General features: G+C 40.6%; 1 protein-coding gene across 7 annotated transcripts in view; it reads left to right on the top strand.

Annotated features, from left to right (window-relative positions):
* The window catches only part of BCAS3 (BCAS3 microtubule associated cell migration factor), a 1,710,065-nt gene that overhangs the window by 892,985 nt on the left and 797,407 nt on the right, over positions 1–19,673 (top strand). The window lies entirely within an intron of this gene.

Raw genomic sequence — 19,673 nt, 5'->3', positions numbered from 1 at the left:
TAAAGAACTTTCATTGTATTTTTAAATTTAAACTGAGTACCTCCTCCAATTGTCGTTGCTCCACTGATTCTGAAGCAGTTTCTCTATTTCTTCTATGACCTTCCTTTCCACAGTTATGTTCCTTGGTAATAAAGATGCACATTTTTCCTTTAACCAAGTGGGCGTATACAGCAGACCTTCTTTGTGAGAAAATGACCGGGGGAGCAATAAAAGCTCAATAGGGGTTGTTCCAAATTACAGTGTTAAGCAAAAGGTGGTATTGCTAACCTGAGGCAGTTGTATTAGACACAACACTATAAAGGGATTCAAATAAGAGTCTCTGCTGCTGCAGCTCCACAGATAGGCAAACCCAAAGTTGTTTTAGAATATATAAGAAGATGTGGGTAACCTGTGTTGCTGGTATCGTATCCAATAAAGGAGCTCACTTCGAGAGCGGGTATCAATGCGGTGTATTCTCTAGAAGTTTTAAAAAATTCTTACTTCTTCAGGAGAGCCACAGAGGTTGTACACAGCATCAAAAAGCAGCCTTAAATAGTGTGATAATTCAAATGCGAATGCCAAAAAAAAAAATCCCATATGGGATGTGAATGGTTCATCCCCTGTAAATACAAATGAAGTTCAGGTAGGAAAAAATCAGGTGGAAGAAAAAAAGTTGCACGTTAAAAATTTTTCTCTGGGGGTTTATATGAAAAAAATTGGGGAAAGTGTAGAATATTTTTATTGAAAGAAAAAAATAAAAAATTGGTGTGAAAATGGATCTTGATAAAAAAATTAAAAAGATACAAAAATTATGGAATAAAAAACTGAATAAGAGGTGTAGTATGAGAACGTTGGGAGGGAAAAACCCTTTTCTGGGCTGGAGCTGTGAAAGACCCTAGATGAACTCACTGAAGAGCGTGTGAACAGAAATCCCCGTAGATAGAACCTGGAGAACCTGCAGTGAGGCATGAGAAGGGAGTTCCCCGACCTGAGAGAAGTAGGTCAATTTGGAGAGCCAAGAAAAAACTTTTGGAAGTTTGTAAAATAAGAAGATAGAATAAAACGAATGTTACAATGTGAAAAAGTAATAAAATATTTAAAAGAAAAGAATTAGAGAAACGTGAGTGTTAGGAGTATAGGGTCATGAAGTAGTCTACAATTTCTATTCTTTATTTTTCATTATTTTATTATGTTTATTATTCTCTGATTTCTAGAAAGACCCCAGACTATAATAGAGGACATTTTATTAGTAGAGAAAAACATCTCTGAAAATCAAGAGCAATATGAAAAAAATGTTTCAACTCACCCCTTAGCGTCCTCCGGATCGAAGGAACCACATCGTCGCACGGAGCCGCCCTGGCCTGGCGGATACATGTCCAAACACAGTAATCTCCAGCGATCTCATTCAGGAAGGTAGTTATAAAAAATATTCCTTTATTTCTTTTTGTTAAAAGAGCAAGTTACAGGTAGTGGATTCCCCAGTGGATGGTAGAACATCCAACGCGTTTCAACTCTAAGGAGTCTTAAACATGGATTACAAATTCTGACAAAATGTGACATTTTAAAAGTCTTCAGACAGGAGTGAGGAGGTGGTAGGCAATGCCCTCATTAGCCAATGCCCTCATTTTAGACAATTAGAATCAGAATCTAGAACATATGATAAACCCCCTGATGGCGTTTTTAAAACCCAGAACCCATTTTTCTATCCTCTGCAGTAACGTCCGAAAATACTAGATACTTTTCAGGAGCTAATTGATAAGGACCTGATTGCGTTGGATCAGAATTGTAATACGGGAAAAAACAATCTTATTAAAAATCACATTACAGCATTAAACCATCTAAAAAATAACAGGGATTTAATAATCCGAAAGGTTGATAAAGGGGGGGGGAGGTATAATGGTTTTGGATGCTGCATTATATTTGAATGAAAATACAATACTTCTGGAGGATTCAAACACCTACATTTCCTCGCCTGATGATCCAACACCATTCTTTAAAGAGAAGCTTAAAAAACTTCTAGAAGAAGGATTAAAAGAGGGAATATACAATAAAAAAAACTATAGATTATTTGTTGGTAGATTTCCCCATTATTCCAGTATATCATGCGCTTCCCAAAATCCACAAAAACATCTTTCCTCCCCCATTCAGACCTATAATTTTGGGGATTGGGTCATTGAATAAGAGACTGGAAGAATGGGTGGATTTTCATTTGCAACCACTTGTTAGGCAGCTATCAGGATATATTAGAGACACTGAAGCCCTTATCACAGATATAACTGAACATTCCTGGAATTCCAACTATTCATGGTTGACATGTGACATAGTGGCACTATATCCATCTATTCCCCATCACATTGCTATTGAAACATTGCAAAGCTACATGTCACATAAAAGCTCCATACCCTGTAAATTTGAGAAATTTTTTACTCTAAGCCATATATGATCTATTGACGCACAACTATTTCAAATTTGATGGCAAATATTACAGAAACGGGGAGTTAGTATGGGGGGGGATTTTCCCCTCGCTAACCAATTTGGTAGTGGCAGTTTTTGTGGAAAACTTTATCTTCAATGAAAACAATATTTTCAAAGATAAAATCTATTTTTACGGACGGTATATAGATGACCAGATTTTTATCTGGAAAGGTAGTGACATGGAAGTTACAAACTTTGTTAATTATCTGAATGATAATCCCTTCAATTTGTCTTTCAATTTCTGCCACGAAAAAAATAAAATTAACTATCTTGGTTTGACTTTAGTGGACAATGATGAGACCATTGAAATTTATCCGTATAGGAAAGAAACGGACTCAAATTCCATCTTGAAGGCCTCATCATGTCACCCAGTACATGTACAGTTGTGGCCAAAAGTATTGACACCCCTGCAATTTTGTCAGGTAATACTCAGTTTCTTCCTGAAAATTATTGCAAACACAAATTCTTTGTTATTGTTATCTTCATTTGATTTTTCTTAAATGAAAAAACACAAAAAGAATTGTCCTAAAGCCAAATTGGAAATAATTCCACACCAAACATAAAAAAGAGGGTGGACAAAAGTATTGGTACTGTTCGAAAAATCATGTGATGCTTCTCTAATTTGTGTAATTAACAGCACCTGTAACTTACCTGTGGCACCTAACAGGTGTTGGCAATAACTAAATCACACTTGCAGCTAGTTGACATGGATTAAAGTTGACTCAACCTCTGTCCTGTGTCCTTGTGTGTACCACATTGAGCATGGAGAAAAGAAAGAAGACCAAAGAACTGCCTGAGGACTTGAGAAACCAAACTGTGAGGAAGCATGAGCAATCTCAAGGCTACAAGTCCATCTCCAAAGACCTGAATGTTCCTGTGTCTACCATGCGCAGTGTCATCAAGAAGTTTAAAGCCCATGGCACTGTGGCTAACCTCCCTAGATGTGGACGGAAAAGAAAAATTGACAAGAGATTTCAACACAAGATTGTGCGGATGTCGGATAAACAACCTCGACTAACATCCAAACAAGTTCAAGCTGCCCTGCAGTCCGAGGGTACAACAGTGTCAACCCGTACTATCCGTCGGCGTCTGAATGAAAAGGGACTGTATGTATGGTAGGAGACCCAGGAAGACCCCACTTCTTACCCCGAGACAAAAAAGCCAGGCTGGAGTTTGCCAAAACTTACCTGAAAAAGCCTAAAACGTTTTGGAAGAATGTTCTCTGGTCAGATGAGACAAAAGTAGAGCCTTTTGGGCAAAGGCATCAACACAGAGTTTACAGGAGAAAAAAGAGGCATTCAAAGAAAAAAACACAGTCCCAACAGTCAATCATGGCGGTGGTTCCCTGATGTTTTGGGATTGCTTTGCTGCCTCTGGCACTGGACTGCTTGACCGTGTGCATGGCATTATGAAGTCTGAAAACTACCAACAAATTTTGCAGCATAATGTAGGGCCCAGTGTGAGAAAGCTGGGTCTCCCTCAGAGGTCATGGGTCTTCCAGCAGGACAATGACCCAAAGCACAATTCAAAAATCACTAGAAAATGGTTTGAGAGAAAGCACTGGAGACTTCTGAGGTGGCCAGCAATGAGTCCAGACCTAAATCCCATAGAACACCTGTGGAGAGATCTAAAAATGGCAGTTTGGAGAAGGCACCCTTCTAATATCAGGGACCTGGAGCAGTTTGCCAAAGAAGAATGGTCTAAAATTCCAGCAGAGCATTGTAAGAAACTCATTGATGGTTACCTGAAGCGGTTGGTCGCAGTTATTTTGGCTAAAGGTTGTGCAACCAAGTGCCAATACTTTTGTCTGGCCCATTTTTGGAGTTTTGTGTGAAATGATCAATGTTTTGATTTTTGCTTCATTCTCGTTTGTGTTTCTTAATTTAAGACAAATTAAATGAAGATAATACCAATACTTTTGGCCACAACTGTAACTAAGAATATACCCGTAGGAGAACTGATTAGGGTTAAGAGAAATTGTTCTAGACCTGAATCGTTTGAAACAGAAGCGAAAAAAAACTCTATCTAGGTTGCAATCCAGGGGATATCCTAATTGGAGCTTACAAAGGGCAAAAAAATTGTTGAAAAAATGGACAGAAAATAATAATAATAATCTTTATATAGCGCCAACATATTCTGCAGAACTTTACAGTTTACAGTTTCAAAACACAAGTCATAAGTAACAACGTTAACAATACAGTAATTAAAGTAAAATAAGATGACCCTGCTCGTGAGAGCTTACAATCTAAAATGAGATGGGGGAGATACAAAGTACAGGTGTGTATTTACAATGATGTATTTACAGTGATGGTCCAGCCATCTTGAGAAGGTGGGGGATAGAGATAGTGAATGGGCTACACACGCACACTTACGCATAAAATGACTTAGATTAGTGAACGTGATAGGCTGCTCTGAACAGATGTGTTTTGAGGGAGCACCTAAAACTGTGCAAATTGTGGATAGTCCTAATTTCTTGGGGTAGAACATACCAGAGGATTGGCGAAGCGCGAGAGAAGTCTTAGAGTCGGGAGTGGGAGGTGCGGATTAGTGGAGAGGTTAGTCGAAAGTCTTTTGCAGAGTGCAGCGGTCGGCTAGGCTGATAGACAGAAATGAGGGAGGAGATGTAGGGGGGAGCCGCACTGTGGAGAGCTTTGTGGGTGAGAACAAGTACTTTGAATTGGATCCTATAATGAATGAGCAGCCAGTGTAATGATTGGCGAAGAGCGGACGCGTCCGAGTACCGATTAGCCAGATGGATGACCCTGGCTGCTGCACTAAGTATGGACTGGAGAGGGGAAAGTCGAGTAATGGGGAGGCCAATTAATAGAGCGTTGCAGTAATCCAGGCGGGAGTGGATCAATGCGACAGTGAGGGTTTTTGTTGTTTCCATGGAAAAGGGCGAATTCTGGAGATGCTCTTTAGGTGTAAGCGGCAAGAGCGTGCAAGAGATTGTATATGGGATGTGAAGGAGAGATTGGTGTCAAAGATAATGCCCAGACAGCGCGCCTGCTGCCGGGGTGTTATTATGGTGCCTCCCACGGAGAGGGAAATGTCAGATTTAGGGAGGTTAGTAGACGGCGGGAGCAGAAGTTGTTCAGTTTTGGAGAGGTTGAATTTCAGATACAGAGCGGACATGATTTTGGAGACTGTGGACAGACAGTCACTGGCGTTCTGTAGTACAGCGGGGGTAAGTTTGGGGGATGACGTGTATAGTTGTGTGTCATCAGCATAAAGATGGTACTGAAAGCCAAATCTGATGATGGTCTGTCCAATTGGTGCCGTGTAGAGAGAGAAGAGAAGGGGGCCAAGGACTAAGCCATGAGGTACCCCGACAGCGAGAGGAAGAGGAGATGATGTGGAGCCAGCAAGCAAAACACTGAAGGAGCGGTCAGAGAGATAGGAAGAGAACCAGGAGAGAGCAGTGTCCTTAATGCCTAGTGACTTTTGAAAAGTACTTTTAGAATCTAACATAGATAAAGATGCACAATTTTCAGGAAGACAATGTGGTAATATAGTTTTCTCTACAGAATTCTCTCCACAGTATCACACCATCACAAATATTATTAAGAAATATGTGCCATTATTATACAAGGATAAAAACTCTGCAATGTCCTACAGAATAACAGATTTCAGTATATAGCCAAGTGGGCTCCTACTTTGGCGGATAAATTATCCCCTAGTATGGTAACTAGTAATACTTTCTCACAAAATTCGATATGGCTCTCATATAGGGGATTTTTTAAAGGATGCCACAGTTGCTGCATCTCTTGTTCTTATGCACTTAAAAGTAAGTCTATATCGGTACAAACTGGAAATTCTTATCCCGTTCATGGTTTTATAAACTGTAATACTCCCGGTGTCATATATTTAATTCAGTGCATGGAATGTGAGGTGCAGTATGTAGGTTGCACTATTACTCCCTTAAAGAAACGCATTAGAAGACATCTATCCGACACTACTAATCCTGATGCATTGAATGTCTCTGCGGTGTCCAAGCATTTCATTAGTTGCCATAACCGAGACCTCACCCATTTCAGATTTATAGGCATAGAAAAAATAAAAAAATCAGTAAGAGGTGGAAATTTTCAGAGAAAAACCCTCAATCGGGAATCTTATTGGATATTTAAATTATGTACAAGAATCCCAACAGGTCTGAACACAAGATAAGATTTAATCATGCAGTACAAGTAAAATAATGTCGCCAATATAATTGTTTTTGCTGTGTCAAGCATGTATTTGACTGTTTAGAAAAAGGTGTGTATAGTCCTCTTATTTATATTCCTTTAATGTATTCTCTTTTTTTGGTATTGCATGCAAAGCAAATAATTTTGTGGGGGTTTTTTCGTTTTTCTTTCTCTCTTTTCAACTTGTCTTCTACCAGAAGGTTGGGTGTGGATAATTAGATACATCAATTAAACATGCTAATGAGGGCATTGCCTACCACCTCCTCACTCCTGTCTGGAGACTATTAAAATGTCACATTTTGTCAGAATTTGTAATCCATGATTAAGACTCCTTTGAGTTGAAAAGCGTTGGATTTTTTACCATCCACTGGGGAATCTACTACCTGTAACATGATCTTTTAACAAAAAGAAATAAAGGAATATTTTTTATAATTACCTTCCTGCCTGAGATCGCTGGAGATTACTGTGTGTTTGAATCTGCGAGAACAGGTGAATTTGAATTTTGCCTTATCCGCTTAGCTCTAGATTAAACAGATTATTCTGGCAGATGAGACCAACATATCAATGATCAGCACACTCTAGTTTTGAAGCAGGGTCACAAAAAGCAATCCAAAATAACACGGCCGAGGATAGCCCAAACCTCACTCCCAGAATAAATGCAATGTTCATATGAATAGATGGAATACTCTCATAGAATTGAGAAACACCAAAGAGATTGGAGTACATAAAACCATCTCAAGAATACTAAAAATCACAAAGTTTATTGAACTAGATTAAATACATAAAATAATAGCCATACATCTTGGCAACAAGGTGAGGAGTAGGTGTGGAGATACACTGGTATAGCGGAGGAGATGAGCAAGGGCAGAAAAAGTATCCAGGGGTGAGACAGATCATAAACCATATAAAAGACCATTAGCATTAAAAAAAGTCAATGGGATATAAAAATCACCTAATATGCGTATATCTATCAATCAGTCCTGCTCACTCATCATAGCTGGCACAGTCCTTGTGTCTCCTCGCTGGCCCCCTGATGGGTGTTTCGCGTAGATAATTTGTTAAAAGGAGAATGCCTTGTGCTGTATCCCAAGGGTATCTATAGGGGAAAAAAAACCCTAATTGCCAGTTCACATGGCGCACATGTCAGGGATCTCATGAACTGGAATTATCTCCTTCCACCGCGACCGTCAGAAGCAATGTGCACATGTCAGTGAAAGTTCACCCAATGACATCAAAAGACATACACATCGCAAGTATGATAGTCTCAGGCAAATGGAGGCAGTGCAGAGATCAAGGCGCGCGTGCGCACAACCGCAGCCATGTCTTAGGAGACCAGAGGGGCAAACATGAAAGAAAAGGCCATAGAGGTATCCATGTAACATTATAGAATGTTTGTGAAAGCCAATTTTATATCACATAAGAAATGTCCATATATAATGGACAGAAAGAAGTGTAAATAGCGGCGATATAAGAATAAATCCCATAAGGCATCTAAAGTGCATAGTATGCTAATTAAAGTGACACTGTGCAAAATCTGATAATATAACAACTATAAACAGAGTATAAAAAAACAAAGTGTAAAAAACAATGCAAAGAATCTTCATTAACAAAGAAAAAAATAATAAATAAATAATAAATGAAGTGCAAGAAGCCTCTTGATGGTCCCTGCCCAACAGAATCCAAGTCTCCACAAGACATGCCACAGGAGGATGGAAAACCAGATTTTAATGACATCTACAGGTCCAAAATCTACGAACCAGCATTGTATGACTAAAAATAAAAAAACTGAGAAACAGCATAAAAGTTAAAAAGAAATAAAAACAAGGTGGAATATACTCCAGGGAATCCAAATTCCCTGTCTCATAGCGAGATCGCTGAAGCGTCACCGATTTTAAGACGCAACAGCGACCTCGCCAGTGATCTGGCTAAGTGTGACACGTAGCGGCGTCCAGGCCCCTGCTGCGATGTCGCTGATCGTGCTCGAATGTCCTGGGCCATTTTTTGATCACTCGTGTCCCGCTGGCCAGTGCGCATCGCTGTGTTTGTCACCTGTCACCTGACGAGCAACCTCGTTAGTGACTCAGAAACCATGAGATGAGTATCGGAGAAGTGGAGGGCACCGCTCATAAATTTCAAAACAAGAGGGCTCACTATGGGCCTGGAAAAAACATGACATAGAACAGCAAGAAAAAAGATCATGCCCATATACAAAGGAGCACCTCAATTGTATATATAAAGAATAATGACACTTTATTAGACAATATTACAAGCAAAGAAGCACACAATGCATATTAAAAACATTTAAAATATAAAAAGGACCTACAATGAGTCATGCCTTATTATAGAAGCAATGACTTACCACACCTACTAATCTCCCAAAGAACCATGCTTTATTAAAAAATGCCTTGTGCTGTGTCCCAAGGGTATCTATAGGGGAAAAAATCCCTAATTGCCAGTTCACATGGCGCAAATGTCAAGGATCTAAGTACATAAAGCCACTGTCAAAGGTATTGCACATCATAAATATAATACATATGTAGCAGCATCAGATAATACTTCAATGGCTATAAAGTGCATATGAGAAATACCATGTGGGCCCAGAGATCCACAGAAAAAAAAGGCGTATGAGAAGAGAGTAATTTAACCTGTTGAATGCAGGTCTCTCAGCAATGGCCAAAGGTAAAAATACCAATAGCGCACAGATTTTATAAAAAATGACAAAAAAAACTTAAATGGCTATGAAGTGCATAAGAATAGTACCATATGGGCCCAGAGAAACACAAAAAGGCATGTGAGAAGAAAGTAATAAGCCTGTTAAATACAGGTCCCTCAACATAGCCTAAGAAGAGAAACTAGTAGCACACAATTTTAGGGAAGATAACAAACCCATTCCTGGGCTGAAGTACTACTTCATACTACTGTATGTGATTATTGTTATGCTGTAATGTCTATTGTCTGTACAAATCCCCTCTGAAATGTAAAGTGCTGCGGAATATGTCGGCGCTATAAAAATAAAGTTTATTATTATTATTATTATTATAAGTATGCTCACACACCAGAGTGAGTGTGGATCCTAGAGTCTGAGCCAGGGGACGGCAGTAGGGAGAAAGATGGTGTGGGATAGGTTCCCACGCGTATTGCCACAATTGTGGCTTACTCAGGGAAAAAAGATAGCAAGAAATCATGGACGCAGGCGGGAGTTGTCAGAATCGCTGCTGTCTGACAAGGTCCCAACGACCGCCGAGGTCATTATACGGATCGCTGGATCGTTGCGTTGTTGGGTAAATCTGCCTGTTTGACAGCTTACTAGCGACCATTTGGCGAAGCACCAGCGATCCTTACCAGGCCGCATCGTTGTCGGGATCGCTGGTGCGTCGCGTAGTGTAACGGTACTCTTACACTCTAGGTTTGGTCTGATATGACAAAAATTGGTCAGATAGCTCTGTAAATGCACCCTAACATCCAGGTTGCCTTGCCCAATACACATACTGTCGTTTACTTGATGGGAATGTTTCTGCTAAGATAGTTTATATAACTGCACTTTAAGCATAATTCTGGACATGGTTTTAGATATCATCTAATGTTCAAACATTAAGAACATTTCCAAATATGGAAAAAAAAAAGTTGAACTGTTGAGTTTGTACTCATTTAATATGCTCTGGCTTTACCGGTATGTCTGCTAAGTGCCCTATGGAAGCTGAAACCTCTAGTAGCTGCAAGACTCAACCTTTCCCATTGGTTTGCGCTGTTGGACGTTTTCATGACAAATATATCACTAACATCTCCAGACTCACTAGCGCTGATAAATTTCTATATTTTCAGCTGCTGTCAACTTCTTAATCTGTCAGCATTTCTTGTTAAGTCTTGGAAATGGCTAAAAAGCCAAATGTCAAATTTGAAGGATCAAATTAGTCTTATTTCAGCCTGTTCTAAAGCGGTATATTATAGCTCATGTTCTAAACCTTGGGCACTTTTCCTGTTTCCTTGCACATATGTAGATTTGATCTTGTGTAATTGCTATTATAGTAAAAAGAAAGCAGTGTCATTTACTTTTCAGAAAAACAGGAATTATACAATCAGTTCTGGTGAATAGAGCTTTATAAATATGTTAGCTTTATATTGTATCAAGTGTTGGAATATGTGGCTGTCTGAATGCCATGGTGTCCTTCCCTATAGCTCCACACTGCAGTCCTATTCATTGACTTTAATGGAGAAAAGACAGCCAGGTTAACACAGTCTTTGTTGATACAGGTTTTTCTCCCCTATCTTTAGTCACCTTGCATAGCTATTGCAAGAAACTGGTTATAAATTCATGATAACTATCAATATTTAGTAGCAAACTTGCTCGACGTCAAGTGAAGATGTTGTCAAGTCTGGTTGTAATGCTGCTCAGACGCTGTGATGCGCAACCTCCACCAGGGGGTGCTGGTGGGGAAGGAAGGTTGCACTAACAGTGGAGCACCACAACGCCGCAGCACATGCTCCTCTAGGCAGAAGAGTAGTCAGACAGGCTGGGTCAGAAACCAACAGGAAATGCAGTACCAGAGGACAGAGCAATACATGTGGTCACAAACAAGCCAGAAAAATCAGAGCCGAACGGGAGCAGCAATGCCAGAGACGGGAGACAAATAGGTCAGAGGACAAGCCGGGTCAAATACCAAGGGGTCACAACATGGAGAGCAAGCACTAAGACGAGCGTAGTCATAGGGGATTGCGGGAACAGGACCTAGGTAAATGAGCAGAGGACAAATCAGGGTATAACGGGGTCAGCCGCTAAGCCAGAGGCAGGGACTATAACTGACACTGCCTGCAGGAGGCAGCGGACTGAAATAGCCAAACAGATCCCAAAACGAGGCAGGGAAAGTTAACCCTCGTATGGCCAGACTGGGGAAAAGATAACCAGAAAAAAACCCCGACCTGAATCATGACACAGGTTGCATAGTTGCGCCCATTTTTCACAACTTGCTGAGATTATAATAAATTTTGGACAAAGTCATTTACCACTATAAGCATTTAGGAATGGATATATCTAAGTGGAAAGCAAAAAAGTAAGTGTGGACAAAATAAAATTCAGTGCTATACATACCGTAGATTATACTATCATGAGGAAGAGTTTATATACTGTAGATAGAGACAGTGTAGACATCTAGTGTGGGATCACTGGATTTCCCTAATTGATTGTATCCTTACTTTAAAGGGAACCTGTCACCACTTTTCTGGCCTACCAGCTAAAAATATCATTTTATTCAGTGTCAGCTATGCATTCTCTAAATACTTATGTAACCCCTCACTCCCCATGTATCACCCATAAAAACATTTTATATTTCTCCTGCGATGTATGCTAATAGGTTCTGTCTGGTTCGATGGGCGTGGCTTCTGTTCAGTCACGCCATCCCTCTCCTTTCCTGCTGTACGCAGTCCTTGATGTGGATGACGCTGATCTCTGTGAGACATTGCGCCCATGCATTCAAATAGTTTCTCGCGCGTGTGCACTATGCTTTGCCTAACTGCGGCTCAAAATTGCTGATTGGCTCTAATTTTCAAGATCCAGAGGAGGCTGTAATTACTTCCAACACCTTTCATGCAGACTTATTTAAAAATTGTGTCTTTATTATTTCATCATCATTATTGTATTGTTAGTAGCTAGTCTATTATGTCATCTATTTAGTCTATTGAGCCTTCAGTATTCTATCATCTTAGGATGACCAATCAAAAATCGCCAACTCAGCTCCGATTACGTAATCATACTTACAGTTGCATCACCTACTTTTATTAATACTTTCTGCGTAAGGTATACAGTTTTAAGATTTCTGAGCTTAGTTTCTTAGCATATTGACATGTTTCTATATGATTTTTGAGATATTCCTCGTTCTTGCATTAACAAAATAGATTTTTGCTGGCACTTAAAATAACGTTATATCAATTCAGGAAAATTATAGCAGCACACTAATTGGACAGGGTGCCACCTACGTTTAGGGAATTTATGGAAAAAATGAAGCTACTGCTACTTCTGGAAGAAGGAGCATATCAAAAGAGCCCTGCATAAATTCTGTAAAATATGGGAGGACTAGAGAATTCACCAAGGCATGGATATTATGTCCGTACTTGGGGGGGTGTTGAGTAATATTATTACTTGTGACGAGCGAGATATGTCTGATTAAGGTCCTTGGAGTGATGCATATAAAACCTGTTTCAGGTGAAAACTAAAGAACTTGGAGACTTGGGACTTAATTTTCATAATGTTTATTTGAACATGAGTGTACAGATTGCCGTATTCAGCTTAAATATGTTGTTTAACATAAGATACTTGCTAATTGCTATGTGGTCTGGGACATGGAGGGGGATGGTTGGGTGCTGTCTTTTGTTGTATGTTGAAAAATTCAGTAAAAATGTATCTGACCTAAAAAAATAGATTTTTGATACATATGCTGTGAATTCACTTTTGGGTCACAAAGGCGAAACTTAACTACCATGATAAGCAAAGTCTTCAACCTTTATTTTGGCTGCAGAATAGGAGACCAGGACAAGAATTTGGCTCCACACATATGCTGCAGTAGATGTGCATCACATAGGAAGAGACAATATGTGCCTTTTGCAGTCCCAATGATCTGGAGGGAGCCAACCGACCACACCACTGATTGCTTTTTCTGCACAGTACCAACCATTTGGAAAGGAGTTTCAAGGAAGAAGTGGACTTGGTGTCATGAAACATCTTCCTGTCATGACCCAGACTTTCTGTCAGCAGCCTCAACTGAACCACACCTTATAACAAAAAGTGAACTAGACGATCTTGTTAGAGATTTGGATCTGCCCTGATTAAAGCTGAGCATTTAGGTTCCAGGCTACAACAGTGGAATTTCCTAGCGATGTTCGGATTTTGTTGTTACACAACCATAATAAAAATCTTGTCCAATACTTCTTCGTGTAGGGCGATCTTGTGGCATGCAACAGCATCAACAGTTTAATGGAAGCTCTGAAGATAAATCACAATCCAGAGTAATGGAGGCTCATCATCGATTGGTCCAAAAGAAGCCTAAAAGCTATCCTGCTGCATAATGACAATACACTACCTTCAATTCCAGTTGGTTATGCAGTCCACATGAAAGAAACCTATGGCAACATGAAACAGCTGTTGTGGCTCTTGAACTATGACCAACAGTTGTGGCCCCTCTGTGGTGACTTAAAGGTGGTTTGATTCTTACTTGGTCTCCAGGGTGCATACACAAAGTACTGCTGCTTTGTGAAATATCACTAAGAGATTGGCCTCTCCGACATTTATTTCAGCCAAGGAGTTAAAATGTCCTGCATCCAGCACTCATTGACCCACATAAGATTTTGTTATCACTATTGCATATCATTTTGGGCCTAATGAAGAACGTATCTCATGTATAAATTTCCAAGGCTGAGTGAAGCAAAGATAAAGGAAGGAGTCTTTACTGGACCTCTGATTTGTAAGTGTCTTCAAGATGAAGGATTTCTCCATTTTGTTGCAGGGTAATGAAAAGGCTGCTTGTGTAACCATGCTCTTAGTGGTAACTAATTTTTTGGGAAACTCAAGAGCAGAAAACTATAAAGAGTTAATGGAAAATCTCAAAACATTAAAGGATCTTGGCTGAAACATGTCCTTGAAGATTAATTTCCTAAATTCGTATCTAGACTTTTTTTCACCAAACTGCGGAGCAGTGAGTGACATGCATGGTGAGAAATTTCACCAAGATATTGCGGCTATAGAGAAAAGATATCAAGGAAAATGGAATCCATCAATGCTTTGAGATTACTGTTGGTCTATTGAAAGAGATGATCCGATGCAGGAGTACAAGAGACGAGCAAAAAAAGTTGTCAATGAATGAGGACCAGATTTTGAAGTGCAATTTCTGTAACGGTTTATAATTCACCATAGTGTTTATGTAGGAAAGCACAGGAACGTGGGATGCAGTGTTTAGCAGGAGGCAGAGCAAGGGTTGACAGGTTTATTTACAGGGCAATACTCCACGCAGAGAGGTAAAGAGTTCAACAGTATGAATGACAAAGTGAAGTACAACGGTACAAATAACGACACTTCGGTAGCAAGCGCATTAGGAAGTCCTAACACTGCAGCTCCTGCTGCGAAATCAATAGCGCCGGCAATGGCGGGCGCAGTTCCTTTTCCAGGATGGTACGGTAGTCATTGGTCCGTCTTCTGGCAGCATTGGTTGGTCTCCGGTACCTTCCACTGTCCCTTGTTCATATACTGATGTGGCTAACCAAAGCATGGACCACAGTCCTGTGCAAGCCCAACGTGGCTGTTTAACTATCTTAACTGGGGTAGTCAGGTAACATGGCTCAGGACAACTATTCTCTGTCCACGTCAGGGTGCAAGTGTCAGTCCCGTGTGTGGTCTCTCAGGGCAGCGCATGTGCGGTACTCATGGTCACGTTGTGTAATGCACCTGGTTCTCTCTGGCGGTCACTGGACACACACCACACGTCCCTCTCTCCCTGATCCCCGCTGTTGGCAGCTGGCAACGCTGATCTGCTTGGCGCTGGTGCTCATGTTCAGAACACTACTCTCTGTGGCTGCTGCAACACCCAGCTTGGCTCTGCTCTGTGTACACGGCTGTGCTCTGCACGGCTCTATTCTGCACGGCTCTCTCTCTCTGGATTACTGCTGGGCACACTGCTTCCCTCAGCACAGTAGTCCCTGCCCTTCTGGTCGACTGCAGCCCACCCTATCGCAGCTCCAGTACTCTGTCTTGGGATGGGGAGCGGAGCACACCACTCACATGACTGCACACTGCTCTGCCCTGGCGCCAAATTCCCTTCCTTTGCGCGCTTTTTCTTTCTCCTCTTCTGCCCCCCTCCGACAGCAGGAAGCCCCTCCTCTCTAGAGCTCCCAGGCAACAGGGGAAGGTCCGCCTCACTCAGACTTTCCCCCAGGAACAGTGGATGCAGCCTCTCTAGTTCCGGACCCAGCACGCAGGTACCATCTGCCTCATCGACCTCCCTACATTTAGGCATGTTTTAGTTATCTGGATTTTTGCTTAGTTTCCACTAAATAAATATCAGAAAATTGGCATAACATAATATTTCGCATTTTTATATTCGCAAAAATAAATGTTTCAAACTACTGAAACTTTTATGCATTAATTATATGTAGCAGTGTAAGGAAAACTCTTTGATATCATAGAAACAAAAGCCAACTAAAAATTTGCATTGCCAGATTTGAATTTAGGAGGTCAAAATCATTAAGAAATGGCTCATTTCATAACTGAACCTGACAACTTGCCTTCTCATTCATCTTGTTATCTTCGCTTCTGTCCTCGGCTACATTTTCTGAACCTATGCTGCTTATCCCAACCTCGGACCTTCTGACTATGCTTCTGTCTCACCCGCCTGTATCCATACCTGAGTCTCTGACCCCTCCGGTCAGCTGCTGCAGTCCCGGGGGCTTCCCTGGAACTTACCTGTTGTCTATCGGTGGTCAAGCCCATCCTTACCATCAGAGGCTCTAGTGAATACCCGATATACACTTAATCATTCCCCTCCAGGTTAAGCCTGGCCGATAACGCAGTGGGCCCTCACCCACCAGCGTTACACCCATCTTGCTTGGGCAAATCTTAAGCAACCTGTTTGCATCTTTTTACTGACGCTAGATGTCTTTATTGTGCTGTCTATGTTCTGCTCTTTACCTTCAATACAGTAATAGGCTGACAGTATCAGTAAGTTATGGTTCAATATTATATCACTTCTGTCAATAAAGTTAATTGCTAGCAAATGGCTAAATGGGAGTTTAGATTGTATGCTACAGCCGTCTGCCATGTTAGTGGTAAAAGCAATTGTGGCGCCATTTCAGGGTCACTATTTGCATCTGTCTATCACAGTTAGAACATAGCAATTTCTCTCAGTTTCATTCTTTTGTATTGCATTTCTGTCAATTGTTTGGCTCCATTAAGTGTGCAAAGGAAATAAAAGCCTCCATGACCAAGTCACAAGGGGCTGTGTATAGACCCTCTCTTTGTCCACAGTCAGAACATTGCATTAGGTCTCATTATCCATTTATAATAAGTGACCTTTGCCCTTTGGGTCATTGAAAAATACTCAGTGTGCTTTTTCTAACACTAGGTACCTCCATCAGCAGACTGATGAAACAATGAACCGTCTGGTTGTCTGATTGAAGGGGATACTTAGCAGGTTTTCATAAATACAAGGTTACATGCCAAGCCCCTTAAGCAAAACCTTGCCCTTTAATCATTTCATCGTCAGAGCCATGCAGGGATGTTTTCTTTTTCTGTGTTAGAAATCTCTTTTCGATATTTTTATTCAGTCACGTATAATTAACCTGGCAACAGACCCCATTTTATTTAGTATTTCTTTGTCTATTAAGAGCAACTTCCAAGTTGTGAAGCTAATAAGTAGCCATTGTATGAACAACCATTTTCTAGTGTAAGTGTTCAAGACCTTTGTCCCCTGGGTTGCAGTAAGTGGTGCGGCACAGCTGTTTGGTTATTTTTGAGGTCATCAGTGACATCTGCTCTGAAACCCTCCATGTCAAGTAGTCCCATACATATACCTATCTAAACTGAATATCATAGGCAGCATGTCTCTTTCAACAGAGCATAAGAACACTATCAGTATGAATATGCCATAGAATAAAAACAACATGATTCCTGACCCACATTCTCCTCCATCTGTCTTTTGTGGTCACATCTATTTCAACAGCTTGAAGAGTGTAGATCATGGACACTTTATTACTTAGCTGTCTCAAATATCAAGCACACCATGTCACACAGAGGGCAAAAAACAAAAAAAAGTGTACGATTTAAATATATATGCACACACACACATATATTCAGTACTGTGCAAGTAAGAAGGCTTTAATATATACAGTAGTGTGCAAGTAAGAAGGCTTTCAAAAATAAGAGCGTTATTAGTTTATTTTTAAAAAATTGACAAGATGAATGAACAAAAGAGGAATCCACATCAAATCATTATTTAGCGTGATCATCACCCTTTGCCTTCAAAATAACATCTATTCTTTTAGGTGCACTTAAACACAGTTCTTAAAGGAACTTGACAGACAGTTGGTCCCAAACACCTTGGAAAATCAGCCACAGATTTTTTATGGATTTAGGATTATGCATCTCCTTCAATCATTGTTACATAGTTTTGAAGGCTGAAGGAAGACCTTATGTCCATCTAGTTCAGCCTATTTTTAGTGCAGCTGTTCTGCATTGTTGATCCTGGGGAAGGCAAAAAACCCACATAGTAGCAGCCAATTTTCTCCTTGGAGAAAAAAGCTCCTTCCCCTAAGCTGGGTCAACCATCTACCTATAATACTGTTATTCGTAACCTTCTATACTGTTACAAGAAAAGCATCCATTCCTTTCTTAAATTCATTCAGTGAGTTGGCCATCACCACTTCCTCAGGAAGAGAATTCCAGAGCCTCACTGCTCTTACCGTGAAGAACCCTCTTCTATGCTGGTGCAGAAATTGTCTTTCCTCCAAACGAAGAGAATGCCCCCTTGTTCTTGTCACAGTCCTTGGTACAAACAGTTCATTGGAGAGATCTCTGTATTGCCCTCTGATATACTTGTACATATATATTAGGTCTCCCCTAAGTCTTCTCTTTTCTAGAGTAAATAGACCTAATTTTGATAACCGTTCTGGGTATTATAGTGAACCAACTCCATTTATCATTTTAGTAGCCCGCCTTTGAACCCTTTCAAGTTCAGTAATGTCTTCCTTGAGCACCGGCGTCCAAAATTGCACACAACACTCCAAGTGTGGTCTGACGAGTGATTTGTAAAGAGGGAGATATTATGTTTTCATCTCGTGTCCCCAGACCTCTTCTAATGCATCCCATGACCCTATTTGCTTTGGTGGCAGCTGCCTGACACTGGGCACTCCAATTTAGCTTCTTATTGACTAAGATGCCTAAGTCTTTTTCCATGTCTGATTTCCCCAGCAGTTTCCCATTTAGTAAGTAATTGTAGCATCTGTTTCTCCTTCCCATGTGCATAACCTTACACTTATCTGTGTTAAAACTCATTTGCCATTTTTCAGCCCAATTCTCCAATTTACTCAAATCTGTCTGTAGTTGCAAACTGTCCTCCTTTGTGTTAACTACCTTACATAGTTTTGTATCATCCGCAAATACTGATATTTTACTGTGTAAGCGATACACTAGATCATTAATAAATATATTAAATAGTAGGGGGCCCAATACAGAACTCTGTGGTACCCCACTAGTAACCCTGGCCCAATCTGAGTATGCGCCATTAATAACCACTCTTTGTTTTCTATCACTAAGCCAGCTACCTACCCATCTACCCACATTTTCCCCTAGCCCAAGCTTTCTCATCTTACTTACCAATCTTTTATGTGGGACAGTGTCAAATGCTTTAGAGAAGTCGAGATAAATGACATCCAATGATTCTCCTTGGTCCATTTGAGAGCTTACATCCTCATAGAAGCTCATCAGGTTAGTTTGACAGGAGCGATCCTTCATAAATCCATGTTGATATGGAGTTAAACATTTATTAAAATTGAGATATTCCATAATGGTATCCCTTAGAAACCCTTTAAAAATTTTACCCACAACAGATGTTAAGCTTACCGGCCTATAGTTTCCAGGTTCCCTTTTACACCCCTTTTTGAATATTGGTACCACATTTGCTTGCCGCCAATCTAAAGGAACAGACCTGTCATGATACCAGTGCTGGGTGGCCGGCACTTCTGGGGTTAATGTTCTGATTTCAGTGCAGACTCTCACCTGCACACCTGGGACCTATTATGGTGGCCTCTCATTGGTTCTGGGGAGGCTTCTTATAGCCTCAGGAAGCTCCCATCTCCCGTCAGTTATACTTTCGCCCTTGGCATTGTGTGGTGACCCCTGAGTGTGTTAGTGCTGTGTTCTGGTTGCTTGATTCTCTGTGAATGACTCGGTCTGTTCTCTGGATATCTCTTTGAATTCTGCTTGGTACCTTCTATGTCTGTTTGGTTTTTGATCTCTGCTTGGCCCTGACTATCCGTTCTGTCTCATCCCTGGTACTGTAT

This window comes from Dendrobates tinctorius, unplaced genomic scaffold (assembly GCF_039654945.1).
Source record: "Dendrobates tinctorius isolate UK_male_01 unplaced genomic scaffold, ASM3965494v1 ptg000007l, whole genome shotgun sequence".
NCBI lineage: Eukaryota > Metazoa > Chordata > Amphibia > Anura > Dendrobatidae > Dendrobates > Dendrobates tinctorius.
Note: the sequence above shows the minus strand (reverse complement) of the source record. Positions and strands in the feature narration are given on the sequence as shown.